Genomic DNA, 27,201 nt, shown 5'->3' on the forward strand with positions numbered 1-27,201 from the left:
TAATGACGTCACAAAAGATCCGCCTATTAACTCCCTCTGCCAATGCATTGATAAAATTAATAGTTGGATGTGCCAGAGCTTTCTTCAGCTAAACAAGGAAAAAACTGAAGTCATTGCATTTGGAAACAAACATGAAGTGTTCAAGGTGAATGCATACTTGACTCTAGGGGTCAAACAACTAAAAATCATGTCAGGAATCTTGGTGTGATTCTGGAGACCGGTCTGAGTTTCAGTAGTCAAAGTCAAAGCAGTAGCTAAATCAGCATACTATCATCTCAAAAACATTGCAAGAATTAGAGGTTTTGTTTCCAGCCAAGACTTGGGGAAACTTGTTCATGCCTTTATCACCAGCAGGGTGGACTATTGTAATGGGCTCCTCACCGTTCTTCCCAAAAAGACCATTAGACAGCTGCAGCTCATCCAGAACGCTGCTGCCAGGATTCTGACAATAACCAGAAAATCTGAACATATCACACCAGTCCTCAGGTCCTTACACTGGCTTCCAGTTACATTTAGGATTGATTTTAAAGTACTTTTACTCGTATATAAGTCACTAAATGACCTAGCACCGAAATATATTTCAGATATGCTCACTGAATATAAACCTAACAGAGCACTCAGATCACTAGGATCGAGTCAGTTAGAAATGCCAAGGGTTCACACAAAACAAGGGGAGTCTGCCTTTAGTTACTATACCGCCCGCAGTTGGAATCAGCTTCCAGAAGAGATCAGATGTGCTAAAACACTAGTCACATTTAAATCTAGACTCAAAACTCATCTGTTTAGCTGTGCATTTATTAAATGAGCACTGTGCAATGTCCGAACTGATTGCACTATATTTTCACTTTTTTTTATGTAAAATCATTTTCTAACTGTTTTTAAATTCATTTTAGTTAAGTAGTTTTTTTCATAATTTTAAAAGTTTTAAAATTGCTTGTCTTTATTTTTATTATTATTCTTCATGATTATTTTACTTTATTTCATTTTTTTTACTTTATTTCACTTTGAATTACCATTGTGTATGAAATGTGCTATATAAATAAACTTGCCTTGCCTAGTAATAAGTAGACATTTAAAATACATCAATAACTGATATCATAGTTTAAAATAGATAAAATCAGAGTTAAGGCTTGCTTTATGTGTTGCTCAACGAGGATTTCTCTATGGTTGTGACTTAAAATCCTGAGGACACAAAATGCCGTGGAAGCTCCTGCCGCGGAGTGAAGAAGAGGTGGCGTTACGAGGATTCTCAGACAGTTGAAGTGTCCAATGGAGTTAAGAGATTTGCTCTCAATCTATTTTCAACACTTTAGATTGTTTACCACGTGGGGTTTGACCAATAGCATTGAATTGTGAAAAAATATGAAATAGACAAAATTTGGACATGCGAGGATTCTGCCTGTCAGTGACGATATTTTAATAAAGGTGTTCCATTCCAATGTTAACCTGATTCAATTGGATCTGTGGTTCATATGAATTGTATAGTATACTGTGCCTTATGAAATGTATCATTATTAAATGTATCATAAATATAGATCAGCACTTACCTAATGTAAGTTACTTTGCAGTAACCATGAATTTGTCAACATTTCTCTAACCACTGTTAATGTGATTTGGACTTGAGGCTATTTTGTCCAGCGTTCTTTCATTTTGGACACCTCATACATTGAGTGACAGAACACTTCTCTTTTATTATATATTTACATATTAATAATTTAAGTTGTATTGTGTGAAGTTAAGTTATAGTTTTATTAAAAAGTTCATTAAGTTAAAACTCCTGGTCTCCTGTTTGTGCTATGGTAAGGTGTTATCTTTCGATTTCAATCTTTGTTTCCATATAGTACAAGGTGCCATATTAAATATTTTTTGATGTCTCTTATATTTGAATTTCTCAACATTCTTCTCACCACTGATAATGAATGGGTTTGGACTCAATTATGTCAGTGTTCCATTTTCATTCATTTTGGACACCTCATACATTGAGTGACAGAACACTTCTCTTTTATCATATATTTACATATTTGGTATTGCTGGATTCAGCACAACCCCACCTTTCCAACAAGCCATCATATGTGTTTCTATGATAATGCCAGGCAAAGCAAGCACAAAGTAAATGAAAACATTCTGCATATATATTGAATTTGTGCATGTCCGCTTATTTTAGATATGTGTTTACATGTGTCTATTTATTCCATACATCAAGATATTCACATCCAGTCTTTTCTAGTAGTTAAATCAACTTCCTGACTACAAACATGTCAAGTTTCAAAGCTCTCAGAGCTTGTGTGATTGATCTACATTAGTTTATATGCCTTAACTCCCATACGGACAGGCTATATTTTAGTCCTTTATTGGTTTTGTGGTGTATAACAATATCTGTTAATTTAACAATCTTAGCAGTAAAATATTTTTAGCCAAGAATCCATTTCATATATGGGAGACCTTAGAGATGAAGAAAAACATTGTTGGGTTTAGTTCTACCTCCGGTAGGGGTATCTCGAAAACTAAAGGACTTTTTGACCATTTGTCACTAGCCTATAGTGCAGTGTCCGTTCTTGGAGCATATAAGTCCTGCCCGCATGAGGCCTGCCGCTTCTGGCTTGGCTGTTCTGTAGTTTATTAAACGTTGATTAATTCTGAACTGCACTGGTGATATTGCACTAAAATGCGACACTGTACTCCCTTGGGTCCACAGCAACATCCGCCATGTGTGAAGTCGACTGGATGAATAGTTATCAACATAAAAATGCAATTAGACAAACACACAGAGATTCCTGCCTCTATTAGAGCAAAGAATATGTTCAGCCCCTACCTCTGAAGCTTCGAATATTCAGTGTGGATTACTATCGAAGCTTCGAAGCTCAAAAAATGGTATTCTGACCAGCCCTATCTGGAACAAATGCCACTGAAAAATTGGTTGGCTGCTTTTGCAGAGGGTTTTCCTCAGGCATGTTGCTTAGCAAACCAATCAGCCTTTCAGGGTGTTGTTGTGGTTTCCCGAATCATAAATACTTATAGCACGTACATAAAGACTGAGTAATATTGTTAAATTGATTTGAACTTTTTGTATTAGTAGTTTTTGGTTTTGAATGAATGAATTATATTTGTTGTCATCAAATATTTTTACAGAGCTTGTTGCAGTGCCCTCTCCCGAAGGATCCATGTGTTGTTGCCTTAGATTTTTGCCAGAACAAGGTATCTTGAGAGTAATTATAATTCAGTTACATACCTTTTAAAACAGCCTTTGTGCCACAAGCCCGTCTATGATGCCTTGAAATGTTTTTAGGTTTTTGGATCAGTTTCTTTCCTGATACAGAAGAGCAGACAAACCTGTGCTTTGATTGAGACATCTGTATTATAAATCACCGCTGCTTTTCTGACAGCCTTTTGTTTGTGATTTAAAGGAATAGTTCACCCAGAATGAAAACTCTGTCATCATTTGCTCACCCTCATCCTCTGAAACCTGCACGATGTTTTTTCTTCTTTGAAACACAAAAAGAGATCTTGCACAAAAGGCTAAAACCAGAGACTGTCCAGCTCCAAAAAAAGACCAAAAGAGCAACATATGATCGCCATGTTGAGAGGAATAAATTGATAACTCTCAAATCTCTTCAACGCTTGTTCATATTCAAACCTGGTGCCTCAAGATGCAGTACACCAGTTTTAAAGCCACTGATGTCAGTTAACAGAATATATTTTTGGTTTTACCCCTTTTTCTTTCCTTATTTAGTCGTCTTCCAGCGTTTATCTTGATTATTTTTTTTCTTCAGGTCACCCTTTTAGTAGTTTGATGTAGGCTTTTAGAGATTAGAGTTGTAGTTTTGTCATCTTCCCGCCTCTTTTCTATCGATCTATTGGGAAGAACTAACTGTTTTACCCTTTTGTTTTGTTCACATGGAGGACCCAGAGAGGATGTGTATTAATCCTGGGTGCTACCTCTAATAGAATTATCAACTCCTGATGTTGTGCGCGCCATAAATCTTCGCCCCACTCGCTGTCTTCCTCTTGTCAGAAAGTGCAAGAGTGTGCACTTCTCCTGCGGTGCGCTTTCCAAGTGGCTTTCATATTTATTTCCCCTTCCCTGTTCTGTGGAGGGAGCGCAAGCGTGATTCTTTGCAGGCAGGGGGTGGTTGTACGACATAGTGTGCTTTTCAAGCGATTTTTATGTAATGTTTAGAGTGTTTATTTGTTTGTTTCAACTGAGGATGTGCCACTTTGAGGTTTCTCTCGTACATACACACGGAGAAACAGGCTTGTAATTCTGCTAGCTTTGCATTCACTGACATTAAATGTTCTTTAATAGCAGTGGATTATACATAAAGACCAATGCATGTTTTAAAAAGCATGCTTGGACAAACCTGCTTAATAATAACCCCGCTTTTTGGCATCCACATTCATTAAAAAGGCATGGCTCTTAAGTGAATGTCATAGGCCCATCCGTGGTTGGGCATTTTTTGTTAGATCTTTTCTGCTCTTGAGATAGATATGCCAGACCTTAGTGTCCTGTATCAAAGCCCCTGTCCCACATTTGCCTTTTAATCTTGGTTGGATCTGCATAGGATGTTTGTACAGTGCTGACACAGTTCTTTGAAGCCTGCGGGCCACAGCAATCATTCATGAAGATCTCCCTCTTGTTATTAGTGTGGGACTGCAGAGACTTTTGCCTTTTTATCAGATATACAGGCCTAAGATCCATCTTATGCCCAAATGTTCCTATTCGTCACACAGCACTGTTGTATACTTGCACAAAGGGGCTCATTTGCAGTCAAGAGAATTTTTCTCTTTTTGCAAATTCAGACATATAAAAGTATAAAAACACTTTTCTTTTTTTTTTTTCTTTTTTTTTATCCTCTATAGTTCATCACACATGCAGCGCAAGTTTTTCCATTCACAAAGCTCTTGAGAATGGTACAATTGAGAAATCTCATATTGAATGTATGCACAGATTCTCACACACAAAAAGCATCGGGTCCCATTTGCAGCAACCACTTTCGCTTATAGATATCAGTTCTCAGCTGGCCCACCCATCATGAGTGGGAGATCCATCTTATTAACTGTCTCATCCTGCTGGGACTCTATATGCAAAGGAGATTGGGTAAAGTTGAACACAGTAGTAATGTTGAGAGACGTGCAGGTACATTTGACCTTGCATATAAAAGTCAATGTCTTCATTAACAAGCCATCATCCTGTCTCCAAACGGCATGTTCTTCTGTTCCTTCAAGTGATCATTCACTGCAGGGCTCAAATCTAAGGACTTTTTCTACTTGCCCTTCCAAAAAAAATTAAATAGTTGCCGTTATCATTATTTCTGATCTATGTTATCTTGTATTATAATAAATAAGCTTATATGACACCAGTATTTTAATTTTGACATAGAAGCCAAAACTAATAGCCCGACACACGTGAAGTTCAGTCATTATTGAAGACAAGTGATCAGTCAGTAAATTAGAACAAATGTACAAATTTTCAAGCCTTAGCAACAATGAATATATAGAACAAACACACAAATGAAATGGTTTAGGATTTTATATTTTTTGTAGGTGTTATTAGGTACAGAAATTACATAATCACATATAAAATAACATTTCCATATTCATCACTGTGTTACACCTCGATTTTTCATAGCCATTTTAAATTAGTGGTAACACTGCATTTTAATCATGAATTGATCCAAAAAATTTATTTAATTTAGACTGTATAATTTTAAAATATTATGGTACATAAATCACCTGCATAAAACCGAAACAACAGACAGCTGAATGAGACGCAATTGCACTTTCTGCCAGCGGGTTATAAGAAAAAAAAAAACATTGTGATGCAGTTTGTGTGCAAGCACAGAACAGAAGATAAAATAAAGCAAAAAATGCCCGGTTGATCAGTGCCTCTCTCCACTGTCTAAATTATATATAGATTAATCATTGTTAAAGCTACAAAATAACTTGCCAAGTGCAAGAAAGACGCAGAAAGAAACTCAACCTGGGGCTCCGGCGTCAGAGACACGGCTGTCTGCGCGCGTGCTGTACACAGAGAACAGAACACAGTGCACGGGTACTGAATGGAGTTTTCTATAGCACTGTGCTGGAATGCTTTAAAATTGCTTTATTTTTTTTTTATTAGCAAGACTTAAAAACAGATGCAAATGATAAACTTTTTGTGATGACATGGCAGTGGCTCGATCGAGCCAATGACAAATCCGTCAACTGTTCCAAGTGTCTTTCACACTGGCCCCAGGCCATTCTTTGTCGAGCCCTGCACTGGAATAAAAGAAAAAATATTCCAACCCTGTATGATCTTCTGTTGCAAAAGACGATGTTTTTTTTACTTTTTTTTTTTTTTCATAGAAAGTCAGCGGAAATTGCATGAGGGTGTGTAAATGATAGAATCCCCATTTTTACCTAACATTTACCTTTAACACAGTACATACACAAACCCAGGGATGGGTTATAATGAAAGGCTTGTTCCTTTAGATGAGATGCACACGCATGCTGCTCGTGTGAGTTTTATTAGCAGCGAAGGATCTGTGGTCTGTGCCGGTTGAGTAGATCCACAGCAGAGAAGAATATTCCAGCACTGATTCTATTTGCATTGACTCAGGAAAAACCAGCACTTCCCCTCCAAGTGTGATTCACAGGTCAAGGTAATGCTAATATCTCGCCTGTCAGCAGAAGAACAACACCAACAGGGGTGATAGAAAATGCAAAACACAAATACAGATACAAGCAGAGGTGCAGAACACTATGTACCAGGTGATGAATTAACAGTTTTGATGCACTTTCTTCTCTCTGCATTTGGTCTTGGACATGCATTGTGGAAATGCAGTTGGGGTTACTTGTGTGTGAGAGAGATACAAAGAGAGAACGTGTGTCTGTGAGTGACCTTTAGTGGTTTGGGTTCCATCGAGGGCAGATTAATTACTCCGTAGCATTAGCGTGACGGGCCCTGTGCGTGTCAGCTCGCAAATGTCACCCCATGAACTTCATCCTCTCTGATTAGAAGTGAATGTACTTGCTTAATAAGAGATACTCTTTTTTTTTTTTTTCGTTGTGGAATGTTTTCCCTCCCGTGGCCTCAGTGAACTTGTCCCTTCAGCGCTCTTGAATGGTGACTTGAATGGATAAAAATGCCTCTGTCGGGGGATTGAAGAGGGTACAGCTGTGCCAGAGTTGCCATCGTTGTGTGCGATGAGGTAGTTACAAGCACTCTAAAAACAGCGGCCAATTTGTAATTGGCACAGTGGAATATTGGGCGGTACCTCACGTTTAATTTGGGACAGGATAGCAATTGTACATGGTGAATTCAATCTGGGGCACTTGCAGCACTCTACTCTGTTTGGAGAGGTTTGAGGGTATACTCACAGGACATGTTCTTAGAGTGCAACTGATAGTATGAAGTGAAACATAACATCGGCGTCTTGAAACTCCTTATTTTCTTTTTTTAAAAGGTTAGCTCACCCCTCTAAAAACAAATGGTCCTTTACTCCCCTTCATTTAATTTTGAACTCATTTGTTTATCTTTAGCCCTGTTTGGACAGGACTAGTTTTTCAGGGGGTCGTTAGAGAAATTTTTGTTTTACAGATGTACTTTGCGATTTTAATCCCGTCCACATCTGTGCTTCTCTCACACAACCTCTGTAAAAATTCCTGAGCAAATGATCTACTGTTTTTCGTCAAACTCAATGATCCTCTGAGAAAATGTGATTTGCCTGTGATTGCAGACAACAGTATTTTTCACAATCAGTTTTCTTGAGTGTTTTGGCCAACATGGACTACCGTAGATGCTCTTACCACGCACATGCCTCCCGGAAAAGAAATGAATAAAAAAAATAAAAATCATGTAAACCGTTAAGACTGGCTACTGTAACGTTAAGTAAGATTTCTCACTTTAATTTCTGCACTCAATTACATAATGTTTTAATTGTATATTTACCTTTACAAAAATTAGACAAGGTTTTACTACAAATAAATAAAAACAAATAAGACTAAAGTTGCGCAAAAATCATGTTTTTTCTATTCTAGCCATAGCTTAACCATTAACTGTGGTGATTCTAATGGTAATCAATCTGAATGACTATACACAATGCACTCATACAGAGCTGTATGTACAGATGTACAAAACAGATCCCATTGTTAGTTCTATCCAAATTGGTTCATGAAGATCACTGATGTTGGATGATAAGAATCAAAACTCATTTCTGTCCCTTCATTGAAAGACCGTTTCACCAAAACTTTGACAAAAAACATTTGAATCCTTCTGAGATGCTATCATTTTATATGCTGAGTAGATATAATTAAAGCTTCTATTCAACACACGCACGTAGAGCTCATCAAATAAGGTAAACGGAAGCTCAAACTTGGGATTCTTGCTGAGCAAGAACAAATGAACAAAAGTCTTACACAGTGTGTACACCGAACGAGACTTGTTGCTTGCATCACATCATGTCACAACAGCTAGAGTCTGTCTACACTAGACGTGATACAGAAGACTAATGCAAATCATTTGTTCTTTGTTTCAGTATGTCATTAATAGAACTGGGCATCAGTTTACTGTCAGAGCACCACATCTAGTGTAGATGTAGACGTTTTAGATGTTTAATTTGTATGTGTTTGGAATAACTTGAGGGTAATGACCGAATCTTTGTTGTAGGGTCTGTCTCCTTTAAGGTTGAACTTGGGCTGTCAAATTAGAAATCAAACTTTGAACTTTAGTTGAATTAAAATCTGAAATAGCTCTTTTGATTGCAAAAACTGTTTTTGAATTGAAAGCTTTGTAGAAAGTACTAACAGCACCGTTATTATATTAAGATACACTGTTGCCAAAATTTTGGGAAAAAAATTAACTTCAAGAAATAAAGCAGCATTAATAATGTTTTTAGAAAAATATAGCCTATAAAAAAATCTAATCATAGTCAATAATATTGCAGTGCATTTTTGAATTTGTCTGCAGTATGCTTCTTCAGCTTTTTGCTCATGTGCATCCATCATGTTTTATTTTGGGGTTTTTTTTTTCAACTGTAAATGCAAACTCTTTCTGCCAAGCTATAAGCTGAAACTTACTTTGATTAAACTTTCTCACACTTGTTTTTCTCTGCCAAAGTTTCTGTAATCAAATCTTGTAACATTTTCTCATTTTCTTTGCATTTCTTTAGAGCATACTATATCTCCTGAGAATGATCAGGTGCATGGAGCTGTGAGAGAGAGGAGCTCTGGAGAGTCAGTGTAGAAATGTTCTCTACTGTGCTGATTTGCTATATCCCGCCCAGATAAAATCCCATTATGATGGACTACAAATCCTCACCTGCTGGCAGACTGCTTACTATCACTCTCGCTTGCTCTCTCTGTCTTTTTCTTTCTCGTTTCCATTCTTGCAGTATCCCCAAGTGGGAGACTCTGGTTTACAATAGGATTAGAAACACCATCCACAGTGGAATCGGTCAGGCTGAGTTGTTAGTGTTGCTGCAGGTGTGTTAATTGGCAGATAGATCACATGGGCAGCAGGAGGTACAAACAAGTCTGAAATCTGAAGAATCTTTCATTGAGTGCTATGAGATGTCTTTCTTATTTGAGAGCCACAAAGCTCATATGACCATGAACTTCTTTCAGTGAATTTTTTTTATTTTTTTATTTATTGATTAATTTTTTTTATATAAACGTGTAAGAATCGAGGTACATGGAAAAAGGATCCACAATCCTGTGTGCATGCATAAATAGGTGCATAACATGTATGAATGATTCATAGCTGAAGCCAATAGCATTGCATTATTTATGTACAGTGTCGAGCAGCTGGTCGGCTCATCCGTGAGGATTGACGTTTGACATGCAGGGTTGGGATGCAAAGTTCCAAAGTACTGATGCTCAGGGGGTTAAATGCCAAAGACCAACGGAGCCCCTGATCCTTCAAGTTCTTGCACCAGAATTGCCTCCACTAAGGCATCTCATCTCAGTGAGCACTGCCTCTTTCCTGAAAATAAAGCTGCATGCTTGAGGATCCAGAATGATGTGTTGGCGTTACCCAAGACTGAGTTTCATATTTCTGCTTCCTCATGGGGAAAATGCAGGTTGATAATGACTCTGTATTCATAAAGCAGATGATCCTTTTCATCTGATTCATTTTGACCTGAATATATAAACTTTATTTTAAATGTGTCAGCTGTCCTAAGCCCTGATCTATGAAAGACGTGTGCTCCAAGTCAGAGGTTTATTTGTGCTCAAGAAGTCACTTAGTGTCTCTTTTCCCCTCATTTGGTCTGGGGAATACAGGATGAAGGCAGGGTGTGTAGATGTAGACCTAAACAGCAGGGGCACAATTTGTGGCGCTTCGAGCTGTATCGGAGATGATCCTTCTCTCTCTTTTTCTGTGCAGGTCTTTGGCTCTGCTGATAAACTCTCTTCAGTAAGGTAAGCTGTATATATGTTTATAACGATGTGATTTCATGTGCTTGAATTATCAGATTAACTGGATTTGGTTATTATGACCTTAACCTTTAAATAAAAAGATCATGCATAAATGCTTGAAAATTCATTTTTTATTACGCATTTAACACTATAATATAATGTTGTGGTGCATAAATTTGCTTATATTTTTTATGCTTTACAGAATATAATTTTAAGAACAATCAGAATATTTATATTAGTGCATCCTTGCGTATCATAAAGAAAGGAGCAGGATGTGACTATTTGGGACATTAATTCATTCAGAAACGGAGCGAGTACAGGTTTTTCATTCTAACACTAATAAGTTTGACTGCATTGAAAAAAGAGATAGAAAAGCTCTAATAAAATACAGACACACAATGTAACACAGACACCCAGTGAGCTCCAGCAGTGGGAGGAGTAGTCATAATGGGGGGAGCAGCCATCTATATCAAAGGTGAGCCATGGGATCCTTTGATACGTTCATGCTATAGCAGCATAAACTCCGGTCCCTTTGATATCTTCATGCAGTAGCAGCATAAACTCTTCCCTCCATTTCCGATTGCTCCCAGGCTGAATGGAAAATATCACATCTTCATTTTTTTTTCTGCTTTGAGGTGGTTTCATCTGTTCAGGCAACATCTTGTCTCTGTAGTCAGTTTGAAGTGTCTGCCGTGTAATAGAGGCACAGCATTCATGCAGAGATTGTTTAAATCCCTTCCGCTCATATGTTGAAACGGTGTTGTGATGACCAAATATTTCTCTCTTCATCCCTCTCCACCTTTCCCCCCGTCCTTTCTCTTCTCGTCGTCTTCCAACTACATCTGACACCTCTCTTACCCCGCTGAGGATGTCTGCTGTCTCCGTCTGCCAGTCTTGTTTCTTTACAGAAGAGGATGTTATTGAAAAAGACACATTTATCTATATCGTACGTTTAGCTTAGTTTAGTTTAGGTTCCCTGCTCTGTATTTTTTTTTCTTTTCTCTCTCTTTTTTTTTTCTTTGTGCTGTAGCTGCTAATGTGGCTTTGTAATTTATGGTAGGTTCGGGCAGAGCTGCTTAATGCCCCCTCCGCCATCGGAAGCCTACGTGAGCGCCTGCAGAGATTCATCTGTGAGGAGCATCTAAATATGAAACAAATGAAATGCAGCAGCAGGAAAAACAACATCAGGACTGATGATTAATGCGATTTACTCAGCCAGCAGACCTGTAGGTTTCCTCCACCAGTCCCTCGCTCAGTCACTCACTTGCTCTCTCGCTAACCGTGGGATGGAGCTTGTATTTTTAACGGCCTCCCAGATGGGCACCAAGTGTGAGCGCAGGTTTGAAGGCTGCGGCTGGTAATTGCGGAACTGCAAATGGATTTCTGTAACACAAGCTGTAGTGCATTCAGTGTTGTTTGATCCACATGCTCAATCACAGGCTGAAGGGTGACCTCCAGCACGGGGCCATTCTGTCTTTGTGTTTACCCAGGGCAGGGTCTGACTCCTCCCCTCTCCTTAAAGCCTCCAGCCCTCTGCCGTGCATCTCAACCAGAAGCCAGCGGTCATGTTAGCTCACGCGCTCTGACTCTGTCGCACTGGATCAGCTGCCAGTGAGTGCGGATTTTTCTCATGTCTTGTTCCTACATTCATGACTGTGTTCTTCTATTGTCTCCATATGGCAGTGTGCTAATAAGCAGATCTCATAGATGGGCTCAATGCCCAACAGGCTCATCTGTCCCAGCTTGCTAATGGCTTAACTGGATTAGCCGGGTCCCCACACGAGCTGATCAGAGCTCATAACGCTGATCACCTCCATTGATCCGATTGATCAGGACTCTGTCGATAAGAAAGCCACTGTGCTGTTCCTTTCCCTAACTTGTCCTGGGGGGGTTGCAGACACAGACTGTCGCTTCGCACATATGGGCCACCTGAGGATACACGCGAGGTAATGGGGTGAATGAGGGGGAAAGAAGCTAAACTGAAAGCTGGTTTAAGACAGATGGAGTGAAACTGAACCTGAGACGCAGTGTCTGGTTATTGATGGGCACTTCCTGTCATCAGTATTGGTCTCTTGTCGTCTTAAACCAACATACGGCCCTGTTACTAATCAGCTAAGATAAACTGCAAGCACACAATCAGTCCCGCATTGACCTGGCAATCTCTCATCCAAGATTTGTTTCGAAATATATAAATACGCTAATCAGTGCATCTTGTAGAAGACAGCTGCTTGGGTTCTTCATCATTTCGTATTCTACCATCGTTCTTGCTTCGGTTTCAAAATTTACTTAAAGTCTTTCTAGTTTCTCTGCCCAATTTTGCTAATGAAGTGAGATTTTTAGAAGCTGGGATACAATCCAAATGAGACCTTTTCCCCCTCACTGTGTTGTGTTGTTTTTTTTTTTATCTTCATCCCGCCACCTTTCTAAAATATGAGACTTTCTGCATCAAAACTTGCTCTCCTTGATGAGGCGCTCGCCAAATTCATTTCCTGCCTGCTATGATTGATTAATTGATGTTGTTAAATGGCTCCTTTGGTAATGGCTTTTCTGTATGGCTTCCAAAGCAAGAGCCAAGCTCAAGCGCAGTCTGTCGCGGTCCCTTACAGCCAGAGCAGCTCAGTCTTTTCTGTTCTTTGGTTATTAGCTTGCCGTGTTACATCACCGGGGCTGTGCCAGAGCTGACATCACTCAGCTGTGCCCTAATGGAGCAGGTTGGCTCTGTTTATTTTGTTTAAGTGCAGGTCAAGGCACTGTGTAGTTTTGACAAGTTGGACGCCTGCCTGCATTCAGCCATGGAAAGAAGGGACTACTCCAGTGTTTGGCTTCTCGTTCCCGTTGTATTTAAGCAGGTGGTGTCCATTTTCGTTGATCAGCCTTTCAGGCTGTGTTATGGCTGGCTGTGCTCTTGTGGATCTTGGAGAGAAGGAAGCCTGGGTTAGGTCAGACTGGGTTCACACAAGTGACAGGTTATATTAATCAAGTCACTCTCATTCAGGGCCTCTTAGTTTGTTAGGTCAGTAGCACAGTATACTCATACATCAGTTTAATTAAGTTAAATAAAATTCATATAATTATTATACATGTAGAATTTGTATATTTTTCAGTATTAATTACCCGTAAATGTCATACTCGCAGCATATGGGTTTGTTTGCCTATGATCAGTAAACGGAAAGTTTCATCTGTGAGGAGCATTTAAATATGAAACAAAAAGAAATGTTTATAATTGTGTATTGTAATTATATTTATTATAGTGTATGTGTAATGAATATTATAATTGTATATTACCATTATTTTATATTATATTGATACTATTAATGTACAACAATACTGTTTAATATTATAAAATGTTATGTTTTATAATATTTTATAATATTATAAGAATTTCAATATACATTTATACATTCTCATATCAATTAATTCACTCATTAATCATTGTGAAATAGTATTGCTGTTAGATAGTTAGTGTTTTATTATTTTATAGACTACAATGCTGTAATAGTTTACCCCATTATAAACAAAATTAAGCAAACTGCTTGATCTAGTAGTATGGAAAAGGTTGCTGTTTATATATATATATATATATATATATATATATATATATATAAGAAAAAAACAATTGCTATTTTGAGTGGCTGTAAATCTGTTGTGTGTCTCTTTTTGATTGGTATTGAATTGTCTAAACATATAATGTATTATATTTTTATAATGTATTATAACTCTTTATATTTTTGTGCGATTTTCCTTAGATTCCACCTTGTCATTCCAATTCAAATTGCAATTTAGCAAATGGGCCAGTTGCAGTAAATTGCCAATTCAATTCATATTCTAACTCAGGAATTGGTCAGGAGCCAGTAGTTAAATTCTGAATTTCAGCCAACTTTAGTAGCTACACCCTGGCAACCACCCAGAACCCCTTTGGCATCATGGCAGCAAGCTTTACCTGTGCAAAGCACCACTTGCAACATTAGATTACACTGTACTCCAAGACTTTTGCATTGTTTTCATGCATTCTATGTAAATAGGATGCTTTGGGCAAGTCTTCCTGCAGATGTTTAAGAAATGCATTGAGCATTCAGTCTATACTCAGGTTTTTTTTTTCTGATTGAAATGGAGCCCTGAAGCTTTTACTTGCAACAAGTTCCATCACACATCTTTGCCATAAGTCACACGCACACATACACCCCGCACATGCCCGTGATCCTGACATAATGAGTGTGCGCCCCCGTCCGCTGAGGTTCGGACTCATTAGCTTTGCACTAATGGAGCCCTACAGGTCTGGCCGCACTGACTTCTCCAGCACCAGGCTAACGGTAACCCATCATGATGGCTATTGCCTGACGGACAGCTGGCTGGCTGACCTGAACTGAGACTGCATCACCAGGGTGAATTCATGTCGCTTTCACTGCTGCTGTCATTACTGGTGACTGTGCACAAGGGGGTAATTTGTACTTGGCTTGCTTGAGAATTAAGAGCAGCGATGAAGAAAGAATGATGGAGAAGAAAAGGAAGTCATCTGAACCAAGGCCTCTAGGGTTGCTGCAGTGCAGATGGCCTTGTCAGAGAGGAAACTGTCATTTCTCTCTCTTTCTCACTCTGGATATTTGTCAGTGTCGCCCACTGCCCTGCTTCCCCTCAAATATCACCACAGAGACAGGAAGACACCGTTGGCGAGGCCCAGACATTGGGTGTGAGCTGAATCTGTCTTAGTCAGTTTATGTGTGTACATGCATGCCCGTGTTAGGGAGTCTGCTTGTGTGGAAAATGGTATTTGTTGCATGCCACAGACCTGAGTAAAGATGACATTTTAAACTCGCTTTTCAATTTGCGTTTGGCTCTGGCAGTGCCTGTATGTTAAAGGTAGGAAAATCAGGGGCAATCATATGTGTGCGTGTTTGTATGTGAGTGAGGAACGCTCGATGTCGTTGATTGCATGCTGCTGAAAAGCTGAGATGGCATGATTCCAGCTACTTTGAGTGAGACCGCGAACAGTGCAAGTCTGGGAAAGAAAACATACAACAGACTTCATCCAGACACTCCATGACTGCATCAGCTTTACATTCACAACATGATGTTACAAGACTTCATCAGTCCACCAGCTGCTCTCTGCTACACCTTTCAAACAAGTGATAAGCAACTCAGGTTTGCTCAACTCAAGTTTTATTTTTTGCTGAACCTTTTCATTCACCAGTAAATGAAAATGTACTGATCCACACGTCTTTCTGCAGCTCTGTGTGCTGAATAAAATAAATTGTAAGTCATTATTCAGAGAATTGAGAGCTATGGTAAAAAAAAAAAAAAAATTCTCCTACTATTAACTTGCTTTGCTAGTATTTTCACTGGCCATACCAGAATGAGTTATGTTTTTTAACAAAACAATGCATTTCAAGTATATTATAATTTTTTTTTTTTTTCTTTACAAAATAGAAATATTCAGCAACCTGTAAATTATACAGCTTAATGTTAAAACAAAATGAATTGCTCTTTTTCAGTAAATATACATTAAATTAATCGTAAATGACAGTAAAGATTTTTGTTGTATCGTCAAAGAAATGTAAAATATTTTTATTTCAAACAAATGCTGTTCTTTTAAACTTTCTATTCATCGAAGAATCATGAAAACTTGTGTCACAGGTTCCACAAAATTATTTATAATGAACATTATTAATAATAAGAAGAAATAATAAATTGCTTAGTGATTTCTGAAGGATCACGTGACACTGAAGACTGGAGTAATGGCTGCTGAAAATGTAGCTTTAGCATCCTCCATTTAATATTAACACACATATATTTATATAATCTTAGTGACCCTAAACATTGTGAACAGTGGTGTAGATACATTTTGTGTGCCACAAGTTGTACTCAAGCATCTTTATACATGTAAGTGTTATACAAAGGCAAATAACATATACATGAACGCTTGCAGTTTGACTTGGACCCCAGCTGGCACACAGTGAAGATGGGAACTGCTGAGTCATTTATAGACCGGCCAACCGTCATTGACTTTCCCTCCTCAAACGGAGTAACCTGATCTGATCCTAAAATGTGAAACCGAAGCCATCGCAATTTGAAGCTGTGTTTTTTCCATCGGCTCAACTTAACACCAGCACAACTCTATATTTCTACCAGCTTTACAATTGCAACTTTACACCAACAGCACAGCTTCACCTTACCTTGTCACTCCAGCAGCTGCTCTCAGCGGGGGTAACCAAACACCAGTGCACTCCCTCTTCTCCACATCAAGCTCACGGGGAATTTCAGCAGTGCCTCAGTCTAATATGACTTCAGTGTTTGGTGTTTATGCTCAGTAGATTGATGTTTTTGAGAATGGCATGTCTTACAGCAGACGCCTGTCATTGGCATTTTACATAGATGTGATGGCAAAGCAGCCCACACTGTGTTTTCTGCTCTTTTCAATGTGCAGGAATCCTAACAGATGGCCGTTTCTGACTTCAGATCAGTATAAAGTTTAGCAGGACTGATACGGCCACTCGCTGTGCTTCCTCATTGACTTTCCCTCACTCCTTCTTTACTTTGTATGAGCAGCATATGGAGCATGTAGAGAGCAAGAGCGAAACAGAACTGATATGTGAGGCTGAGTGATTACTCGGCTGTGCTGGAAAGCCGAGAGCCGTTCGTAATGACTGCCTGCAGCTTAATCGCGTACAGGAACATTCAGGATCTGTTTCCACCAGAAGGACGAGCGGAGCATGAAGCAGCCAAAGAACGAGAGACGCAGAATGCATGCGGGGACCGAGAGAAAAAGAAGGTAATGGGGAGAAGAGACGCCCAGAGGGAGGGAAAATAGGAGATGAGGGTGCGGGAAGTGTCAACGCTTCTCTGGGGAGCAGGAAGAATGGAGAAGGGACAGATCAGAGGAGAAGATAGATGAAGGAACGCTATCTGAGATGTTTCCTGCAGTTGGCCATCTTACAAGGGCTTTGTTGAAGGGTGTAAACACAGCAGTGATAGTAGCTTTAGGCTTGCAACTAGAGCGGGACGAAGCCCAGTCCATGCAGACAGGGGTAACGTCTGCAAACTGCCAGAAGTTTCTAAGGCCATTATGGTTTGGTAGAAGATGCTGTCATAAACAATACAGTCAGGTGCACACATACAGACAGAAAGTAATGTCCAGTCACAGAATCCCAAACACAAATGGAAAGTAAACTGACCCACGGGATTGCAGTTCTGGAGTGAAAAATGACGAGTCTAGTTCAGGTTCCCCTTGATTATTACTTCCTCTTTATAGTAATATAATAAATATAATAATGCTATTTTGGGTAAAAAGTGTTTTTTTAAATATATATACATATAAGACTTAAAGGATTATTATATTTTAAACTAAATTAACAATGTTAAGCCCCTTTATTTAATATGTATCCTATATATCTATCTCACAGGTCTTTGTTAGTGCAGTAAATTAACATTAACTACTTGATTCATTTCGAGTATATCCTGACTACAGTAATGATTTCCACTGCATTGGGTGAGTTAAGAACTGCTCTTACTGATTTTGTCAATGAATAACTATTTAGACCAAACAGATGACTGATTTGTAAGTCATTGAGTCATTAATAAGAACCAGCTCATAAAGATAATTTAAGAAATCTGATTGAACTGTTTATGCATTGCATATTAATTACATGAACGTACTATATTTGATTTGGTTAAGGGCGGTTGTATGTAATAATGCATCATTTACTGTTTTTACTATAGTATGTACACGCGTAACAAAGGGCACTGTAAAATAAAGTGTCTTAAACTTTTGTACTATGTATGTAGGCTATTTCACATAACATTTATTTCAGACTGCCAGTTCACAACTCTAAGGCATAATTTCTTTCGTAGTGGAACTGCAGATTCAGCAGCAGCATAAAGCGGTGCAGGAAATACTGTCATTTTAGTATAGCATTCAGGCTGCATAGTTGGAATAATGCAAACCTTCAAGAACCACTAACAGAACAGAACAGCATAAATCATCATTCAGTTGCAGTCATTTGTACAATAAAGCATTCTTGAACCTTCTGAAGAATGACTATGGCATTCCCATTCAGACGTGATGATCCCAGTGCAGAGAGACCTTGCACTTTTCAGTCACCATCAAACAAGAGGGATTGTCTGTGCCTTTGTTTGTAGTGGTGGTCATGCTCTGTGATGTGGTCTGTGTGTCCTTGTTAGCGATAGACATGCTGCGCTGATATAGCAGTCTGTCTGTCTATCTATTCATCTTTGTCTGACAGTCTCACCATATCCACCCCCAGAGAGTCTGTCGTTTTCAGTTTTCTCCCAATCAGTGTCATGAGAGCCCAGCTTCCACTGCTAGTTTTATCATGTACCACTTCTAATAACATATTTTTGTTTTAGGCGAAGCATATACTTCAATCCAAAGGCTCACTGCCTTTCCCACATTAGAATTTTTGTAGTTAGTATTGTGTTGTCAGTATCATTGGCAGCTAATCTTCTTGATGTCAGCTTGGAAAATTTTGTGGTCGCTTTTGCTTTGCTTTGCACAAGAAGGGAAAGAGCTGAAAAATATGGACAATAGAGACAATATTTGGAGAACCAGACTGTTAGGCGTTAAACAAATTAGAATTTTTGTCTTGGCGTCTGCTAAACTTGCCTTCCAAGTGTTGTTGATATGGTGTATAGCAAGTTGGTTAACATCTATGGCTTTTGTTGCAGACCCTTACAGGCCTTCTGACTTGTGTGCGCTGTGCTTTATGGTGTGTTGTTGTAGTTATAACTCTCTGTGTGTGAGGAAATACAGGGTTATATGATCTTATTTGATATCTGTTTCATTGGTGTTATTGTTTTTGAAACCCTGACATCTCTCCTTCATTTGATCTCTTTCTCTGTCTGGCTCTCTCGCCTGCAGGCTTGATGATCGTCATCAGGATCTGCAGGTTGTTTTAGTGGCGATGACAGTCGTTCATTGTGTTGTGGGGCTGGTGAGAGAAAGGCAGCAGCTGAGAGCGCAGAGCAGGGATGTGTAAGGGACAGTAAGGGATTTATGGAAGGAGAGGTTGTGTTGTAGATTCATGCTTGTATGTCACAGTGTCCTTAAGTGTTGAGCTGCATACTGTTCATGTGTGTATGTCTGATAGCATCCAAAGTGTGAGACTGATTGTTTGAGATGTGAATGGTGTCGCTAGTAGGGACTTGGTGAGTTCTGAATTCACTGCCAAGTGCCAGTGAGACAACCAAGCAGATGGAGAGGGGAAGATTCTCTGTTAGAGCCGTTAACCGCAGGCCAAACCAGGACACGCCTGTGTGCGTGCCTGGCATTTTTTAGGAGGTTGATCAAGACAGAAGGTGCACGTTGCAGGTTCGTTCTCTTGTGTTCACACTAACGGCTTCCCATCTGTCTTTAAGCTTCGCTCTCACTCTCTCCCTTAATGAGACCCCCTTCTCTTCCCCACTGCAGCTCCGCTGGAGAAACAGAGATGCTCCAGTTACTGGCCTTTATGAAGGCGAGCAGTTCAACAACAATCAGCTTTGTACCACTTATTTGTGTTACCGCAGGGGTGCTCAGCCTGGCTTTTGGAAGTCTACTTTCCCACAGGTTTCAGATCCAGCTTTAATCAAACACACTTGAACTAGCTAATCAAGGTCTTTGGGTTCACTTAAAAATTAGAGACAGGTGCTTACAGCAGGACCTGCACTAAACTCAGCAGGAGTGTAGATCTTCAGGAGCAGGATAGATCACTGCTGTCTTGAATGAAAATAAAGGCACCTGCCTTGCTTCCTAGGAAACCGATTTGGTTTCAGAAAGGCTTTCAGAATTTGAGTAGGTTTTCTGTGATAAATTAGTGAATATTTAATGAATATACAATTCCTTCAGTTGTATCGAAAAAATGTTAAAAAGTGGACATTTTTCTGCTTTCAGCTTCTGTCAAATGTCATGTTTGGATGGTTTTTTTTTTTTTTTTTTTTGTTAGTCTCTGTTTCTTACAACCTCTTTGTACTGTCTGTAGACTTTCTCAGGTTTTGAGCACAAGCCAAGAGTCTGAGCAAAGTACCGCAGCCGTGGTTAATAAGTCTCTGTCTGCTAGGCCGCCGCGTGCCGTCTCTGAGCGATGCCGCTATCAGCAGCAGCATTGACTTATCTCAGTCTCATTTGAAACACTGTCACTTGTCATTCTAAGAGTAATGACAGTACTATAATGAGAGAGGGTGTTCGCCTCTCAATCAATTCTACTCTAATTAGTGTTAATGCAACGCCAAAAAACCCCTGCAGCTCTCTTCATCACTGCCAGCTCCTCCTCTCTCCCTTCTCCCTTTGGTCATAAGGCAATCGAAACAACATCTTCATCACTTCTGCACTTGTACATAATGTAACAATAGATATTGTGATATAAGTCTCGCTGGTGTCCTGGCCTCTGTTCTAGTTATGGCTCACAGCACCACAATGACCAATTAATGTTCCCTGACACAATCAGAGCATTTGCCTCATGAATTATGGGAATGGTGTGGAAACCGATTACCACTCCCTCCCTCCCTATTTTCTTCTTGATGCTACAGATGGCCTTTAATGTGTGTGAAAGTTTTTTTTTTTTTTTTCAAGAGCAGCATCTCACATCACATAACACAATTTACAATCATATAACAATATATAGTGATAGGTTTTTCTCACAATATTGCGTTGGCCCTTGTATTGATATGTTTTACGTGCTAATTCTGTTTTTGCAGCTGTGGAGTCCCTCTGTGTTGTGTACAACATCAGAGTGATGTTAATGTAGTACTGCCGAGTAGACGTTGACCTTCAGCTCCAGGAAATCATTGCTTCCAGGCAAGATGCTCCCGTTGGTCATTAGGAGACTTGACTTACGGTTAGGTAGAGCTTTTTAAATGTTCCATACTCTTCAAAATTTTTACTTCTTTTTTTTTATGTTTTTGAAGGAAGTCTCTTTATGCTCACCAAGGCTGTTTATAGTTATAGTATACCATTTTTCAAATTGAAGTCCACTGACATTAATCTACTCTGCTGTCTGGTTTGTGTTGGACAAAATAGCAGATTCAGCATTATGATTGGTCAGATCGCCTGTCAGTCAAGCTCCTAGACTGGCAAGGGGTCAATTGAATACATACTTGCTTATAAAAAACAGAGCAAGGGTTATGCTCCACAAGTCACTTTCAGACCTGAAACTTGTTATATTGGGATGAAATTTCTCTATTTTAAAATCTTTACCCCTAAATATAGCACATCTGTTGTTTACACATGGAACAGCTGTTTGTCTTTTGTTTGCCTGCTACCATTCATACATCAGCACCAAAATTAGCTGCAAATATTGTTAGTAAAAGAGTCTCTAACTCTTGAAGTAATGTCTTCATCGGTTCAAATGGAAAAAAGTTCTATCATTTCAAGGTCTGTCCGATTTGACAACAGTTTCTTCCCACAACCTTGTATAGTCGTGATCTCTCACTGCAGGCTTAAAATTACATGTAGTGGGGTCATTTTGACAGAAGTTTGTGATTGGCTGAAACTTGGTAGGTGCTCAAACCATTGATGTTTCTGGCAATTTTGTCAGACCTGATGTGCTGGCATTTTGAAAAACAGATCATTTTCCATTTTCACATATTACCTCTAAATGGAGTTTATATGATCTTGTATGTAAATGCCTGTATTGCCCTTAAGGTGAACGAAATAAATCTATCTCAAACTTTGAGACTAATTTGAGTGACTGCCTCAGAGAGCGAGAGACAGAGAGACAGACGCGTATCTTAAATTATTTGAACGGCATTTCAGATCTGTACATAGTCAGCCTCCATTCCTGTATCTCGATCTCCATCTCTGTGCTTCCTCCTTCAATGTCACAGTTTGAATTATCTCCCTCCATGGGAACATCTCAATCTGTTTTGCTGTGAATGCCAAACACTCAATCACTGTTCTGTTTCCTTCCTCCTCTGGTCTCTAAAGTAATAGGATTCCTCATCCGGCATGACTCTCACTGGCCTAATTGGAGCAAGAAAAGATGGCAGACAGTTTACAATCAGACAGGAAATGCTCAAGCGACACTCCTGAAATAGCAGGTTCACAAATGGAAATTAAGACCAAATTGACTTGAGGCCAAAAGCGAATTGGACTAGTGCATGAATATAAATGTGCTACAGTAGATGTGGTGATATGAGCTTGAAGAGATGGGCTGATCTGCTGATGAGTCGACAGCGGTTATTATGCGCTGATAACAGTCCTTGTGTAAAACACTTACACGGCCGTATTGATTCTGCCGTCACTGTAATGAGGAGAGACAGTTACAGTCTCTCATTTCTCAGTCTTGCTCCTTATGACGTGAACCAGTATGTGGTGAATGTGAATTTGGATTCTAGCGGAGACCTTGATCTACTAAACATTAGCACACTGATGACTCAATTTCCTCTGACATGATTATGTGGTTGCGCATTAAGACGTTTTTAGCGTCACTGTATATCAGGACTGATATTATAATTTGTTTGTTGCACGTCGTTGTAGCTTCATTGTAGCTATTAAAAAATAAAATATCATCATGAAATATGCATTCATCCTCTATTTCTGCTGTCTTGAGAGACTGAAGAAAACACTGTATTTCCAGTAAATGCATATAGTGAGTAGTTAATGCTCTCTTTGTTACTGTGGATTGTGGGATTTTTCGGAAGCGAATGTGTCAGTGCCATGGAGTGATTTTTGGCAATGATGCAGCCCTTGAAATGTCTGATTCAATGGGCTTTACACTGACTGCAAGCATAAATATATGTAGCTCACACTAGGAATGTGACAGAGGAAATTTTCACACCGGTGTAAAGTGCTATGCAAAGAATCAAATGCAAAAATAGCAATATATAGGAAATGAATCGCCTGTGATTTTGAACGCGATTTTGTGTAGCTTTTCAGTGAACTAATCAGTAATCTAACGACTTACTACTAACTAGATACGGATGACATTTTTTTGCACAGCACTACCGGTATATCAGCTTGCCACAAAACTGGTATTACCCCGCTGTGAGCCCAGAGCTTTGGACAATTTCAGTTTCTCTTTCTCTTTCGCAATCTTGGTGTCATGTAAGAAAAGATAATTGTCTGTTGTGATTACGCCTTTACACATTCTAGTTTCTAAGACACTGTTATTTTATTTATAAGTTACTTTTTAATTTTTTATACTCTACACGAGGAACACGCCTTAAGAAATAAGTGGATCCTTAGCAAGTTGTGTGCATTTTGGTGGCATAGAGTGCAGGAGTGGTAGGCAACCCCCTAGGCCTACAGTAATGGTTTAAGCCTAGTGCTCAGCAGCCAATCATGCTCTCATGTTCAAACTGGTCAAAGTTGCCGGATTGCTCAAAAGCCTGAAAATTGATATCTGAGATCACACATTGTTTTCTTATAGAATGCACATTGATTACATGTTGTTTGAGTAAATTTATGCGTTTTGGAGCTACATGGATTTCCATACACTGAAAGTACCTCTCTTACTCATGACTTGTCCTCTGTCCTGGATCAGTGTTATTTTAATTTTGTTTGTATACTATTATAGTATTTATGCAGATTTTGAATGAGCTTTTATTTTCAGATTTTCAGTTTTTCATTTTAAGTTTAAAGTTTTCTCTTGTTGTAGACTTTTGTCTTTATTACTTTTTCTAGCTTTAATGTTTTATTTTAGTTTTAGTCATTTTGTTGCTCCAACTTAAAGTTATTCAGTTAGTAGCCAAAGAAACACTTCAAATTTTTCTGTATATATTTTTTATGTTCTAGTTTTCCCTATAATACATATATTTCAAAACTTTTACAAAACTTATATCAATAGTTTTACAGTAGTTTCAACTTTTTTTTTTTTATCCACTAGGTTCACCCCTTTCAGTTGCAAGTACATAATCTATGGATGTGGCTTTGATCACAGTGCTCCATGCGTTCATGTTTTGTGTGGGTGTCCATGTGAGTTATACCTCCACTGTGTCTCTGCTTCATTCCCACTGAGTGGTTTAATGAGACAAGAGGGGCCAAACCCCAGTGTGTGTGACTCTGTATCTCCACAAGAAGCATGAATTAACCATGACTACACCAGCGGCACTCCAGTGAGTTTGTATCAGGCAGAATAGAGAGCAAGTTACTCATTATTACCTCCCTCTCCAAAGCTTCCCCTATTTTTTGACCTCACCTTATTCTCTCTTTGTGAAAAACAAGCATTTAGACAAAACATTATGTCTGTCATTAAGCATCAGTGACGGTCTCATCACTCTTCTCATGAGCCAAAGCTTCATTGCTTAATCCCATAATTTAAAACTTGTGTGTGTGAGTGGAGCGCAGCTCCCTCTGAGTGTATCTTGCTGTAGGGTAATGCTTCTACCCTGATGCGATCTGACACATTGAACCGCTGCGTCTCAACTGCCGCACCATTACCTCCACACAGAGCGCTCAGTCGCTTCCCAAAGAGATGGGAGGGAGGAAATGATGGAACTTCACTAAAGTTTGGAGGACAGAAATCTATTGTTTTTATTTTTTTCCCCTCCTTGTGAAGCTCCGAGTCACTCACAGTTTTCTTCTGAATAACAAGTTGTCAGTCTTTAATCAGCATGTTCCATAAATTTTGGCTCCGGGTGTCATCTTGATCTCTGCTCAGTGGAATCAAAGTGTTTGCAAGTGGGATGCGTCATCGCAAAAGCTCCTTTTTCTGTGTGTGCGCGCTTTTGCAAGTGTGTCTAATGTAGCAGTGAGTCAACATGTTCTCTCCGGCTCAGAGATTTCTCAGCGGGAAGTCTCGTCTCCTGAGCAGTGCTGCATTAGAGAGGAGCAGAGCAGCGTGGTGCATTTAACCCAATAAACTCGCTTGAAGTGAGCAACCACCCCTGCCTCTTTTACTTTGACAGAGCGACATGAAGAAGGAATGGAGAGAGAGAGAGAATTTATAAGATCAGATATTGGGATTTTCATAGTGTTTATTGTAGTAGGTAGTAGGTGAGCACTAAATTCAAATTACTCCTACTAATTTTTATTTTCATTTTCTTCTAATTTCCACAGTTAATTCAGCCTTAACATACAGAGCCTTTTTTTGTGGATAATTAATACATGGATGTTGTAAATTATTGGGCATGGTTTATAATTTTAGAAAAATGTGCATCTTTTTACATGCTGTAGATGATGTTGTGTTGATACTCGAACATGCACAAGCCAGAAGACAGGGCTGTGAAAATTGGTTTAGCTGTGTAGGGGTGCAACATTGGGGGGGCTTTTCCAGCAGATGGGACCCCTAAGCCCCCCCCCCCCATCCCCGCCTTGTTTGAGTGCCACATTTTGATCTGTATTCACCATAAATATGGGGTTATTGCTTCCAGCTGAGAACGCAAGATACACTGCTTGTCATTGCAGCAATTCATTTACTCAGAACCAAAGTCTAAAACCCCATCTTGACCTAAAACCTTTTTGCAGCTTTGAGCACTGCTGTTTCCCAAGTCTAGTTTGTTTTCGAGATGTGGTGTTCTTATTTTTCTTTACTTTGTGCAGTTTTCCGTTTGCACACGCACACAACAGCATCGCTGCTCATTTAAAAAATGCCTGCGGTTTACTGTTAAGGCCCTTTCACATGATTCATCTCGACGCTCCCCGTTGCATTGAGCTACAGCGTTAGCCCCGGCACCGTGTTGTGCTCAGGTCAACCGTTGTAATGTGACACTTAAAGTTCAAACAATTCCAGTTTTGACCCTGTTTGCTGCTGACCTTTTGAAGCGCAGCCAGTTATTACCAGACAATTTACATGACACATTGTTGCCTAGCGCCTGTGCAAAAATCAAAAGATAGAAAAATATCTCTACATCAGGTTGTACAACACAACATTAGGGGAGCATCTTGACATTCAGAGAATAATCATCATATTGCATATATTATTTATTTGGATTTTATGGCTAAATTGCCCTTTTTACTATGATGAGGCACTGTGAATAACCATTAGCAATAATGCACACTTTCATATCTGGTTAATGGTATAAGTTTAGAGCACACACACACACACACACACACATACAATATCTCAGAGCTTTGCCTCTTGCTTTAACTTGGATTATCATTAATCTGCCTTTTAAAAACACTGCCCTAGGGTGCCTAACATTTGGTGCTTAAAAAAAACCAATGGAGAAAGACAGCAGGGAGTGAAAACCTCCATGAATATTTTCATCAGGTAATCCCTGGTCTCTTGGGCTTGCCTCCCATTGCTCTAGTCATCCTCTTGAGTTGCATCTGTCTGGTCTTTGGTTTAATCCAACCGGCCTGTGATTAGCCGGGGCCTGTCGGAGTATGGGGCTGGATTAGTCTCCCGCCCCGTCAGACGCTTGTGCCATCAGTCCTCTGCCTTGAGCCTCAACATGGAGCTCTTATCTTTCCCAGATGCTGATTATGGGCTGTAACAGACCACACTGGCAACATGGCCTCAGGGCAAGAGAGAAGGAAGGATCTGTGCTAGTGGAATATGACTCAGGTTGTTAAATTGGCATTAGAGACAGACCTCCACCTTAGCTAATGAGGGGCTTGGAGAGGTGCTTATTGTCCTTGTTGGTTTTATTGGGTCAAATTTCAGTCAGACAGGGATTCCTCTAAGGCTCAAAGCCCACTATTAACCGAGTCTCAGGGTATTGCACTCAGCCTTCACTTGTTTATATGGTCAGATAGATATTAACTCTGCTCCTCAGATCCCAAAACGCTATGGTCTGGCTTGGAGGTGGAATTTAGGTGACTTCCAATAATAAAACCTCAGAAAGCCATTCGTTGGATGTCATTAAGCCTTGCCGTTAGTGCCATGTTTGGGTGTGTGAAGGGTGCAGGGTCTTTCATTGGATGGGTATTGCTGTCTG

At 39.5% G+C, this 27,201-nt stretch overlaps 1 protein-coding gene across 5 annotated transcripts in view; it reads left to right on the plus strand.

Annotated features, from left to right (window-relative positions):
• LOC127970087 (bifunctional heparan sulfate N-deacetylase/N-sulfotransferase 2) overlaps window positions 1-27,201 on the plus strand; it is a 130,199-nt gene that overhangs the window by 60,938 nt on the left and 42,060 nt on the right. For 4 of the 5 annotated variants that reach the window (XR_008156517.1, XM_052572343.1, XM_052572342.1 and 1 more), the window contains one exon: window positions 10,361-10,395. The exons of the other annotated variant lie outside the window; for it this stretch is intronic. The gene's annotated coding sequence lies outside the window, so the exon portion shown is untranslated. The remainder of the gene's footprint in view (window positions 1-10,360; window positions 10,396-27,201) is intronic. 5 annotated transcript variants of the gene reach the window in all.

This window comes from Carassius gibelio, chromosome B13 (assembly GCF_023724105.1).
Source record: "Carassius gibelio isolate Cgi1373 ecotype wild population from Czech Republic chromosome B13, carGib1.2-hapl.c, whole genome shotgun sequence".
Classification (NCBI taxonomy): domain Eukaryota; kingdom Metazoa; phylum Chordata; class Actinopteri; order Cypriniformes; family Cyprinidae; genus Carassius; species Carassius gibelio.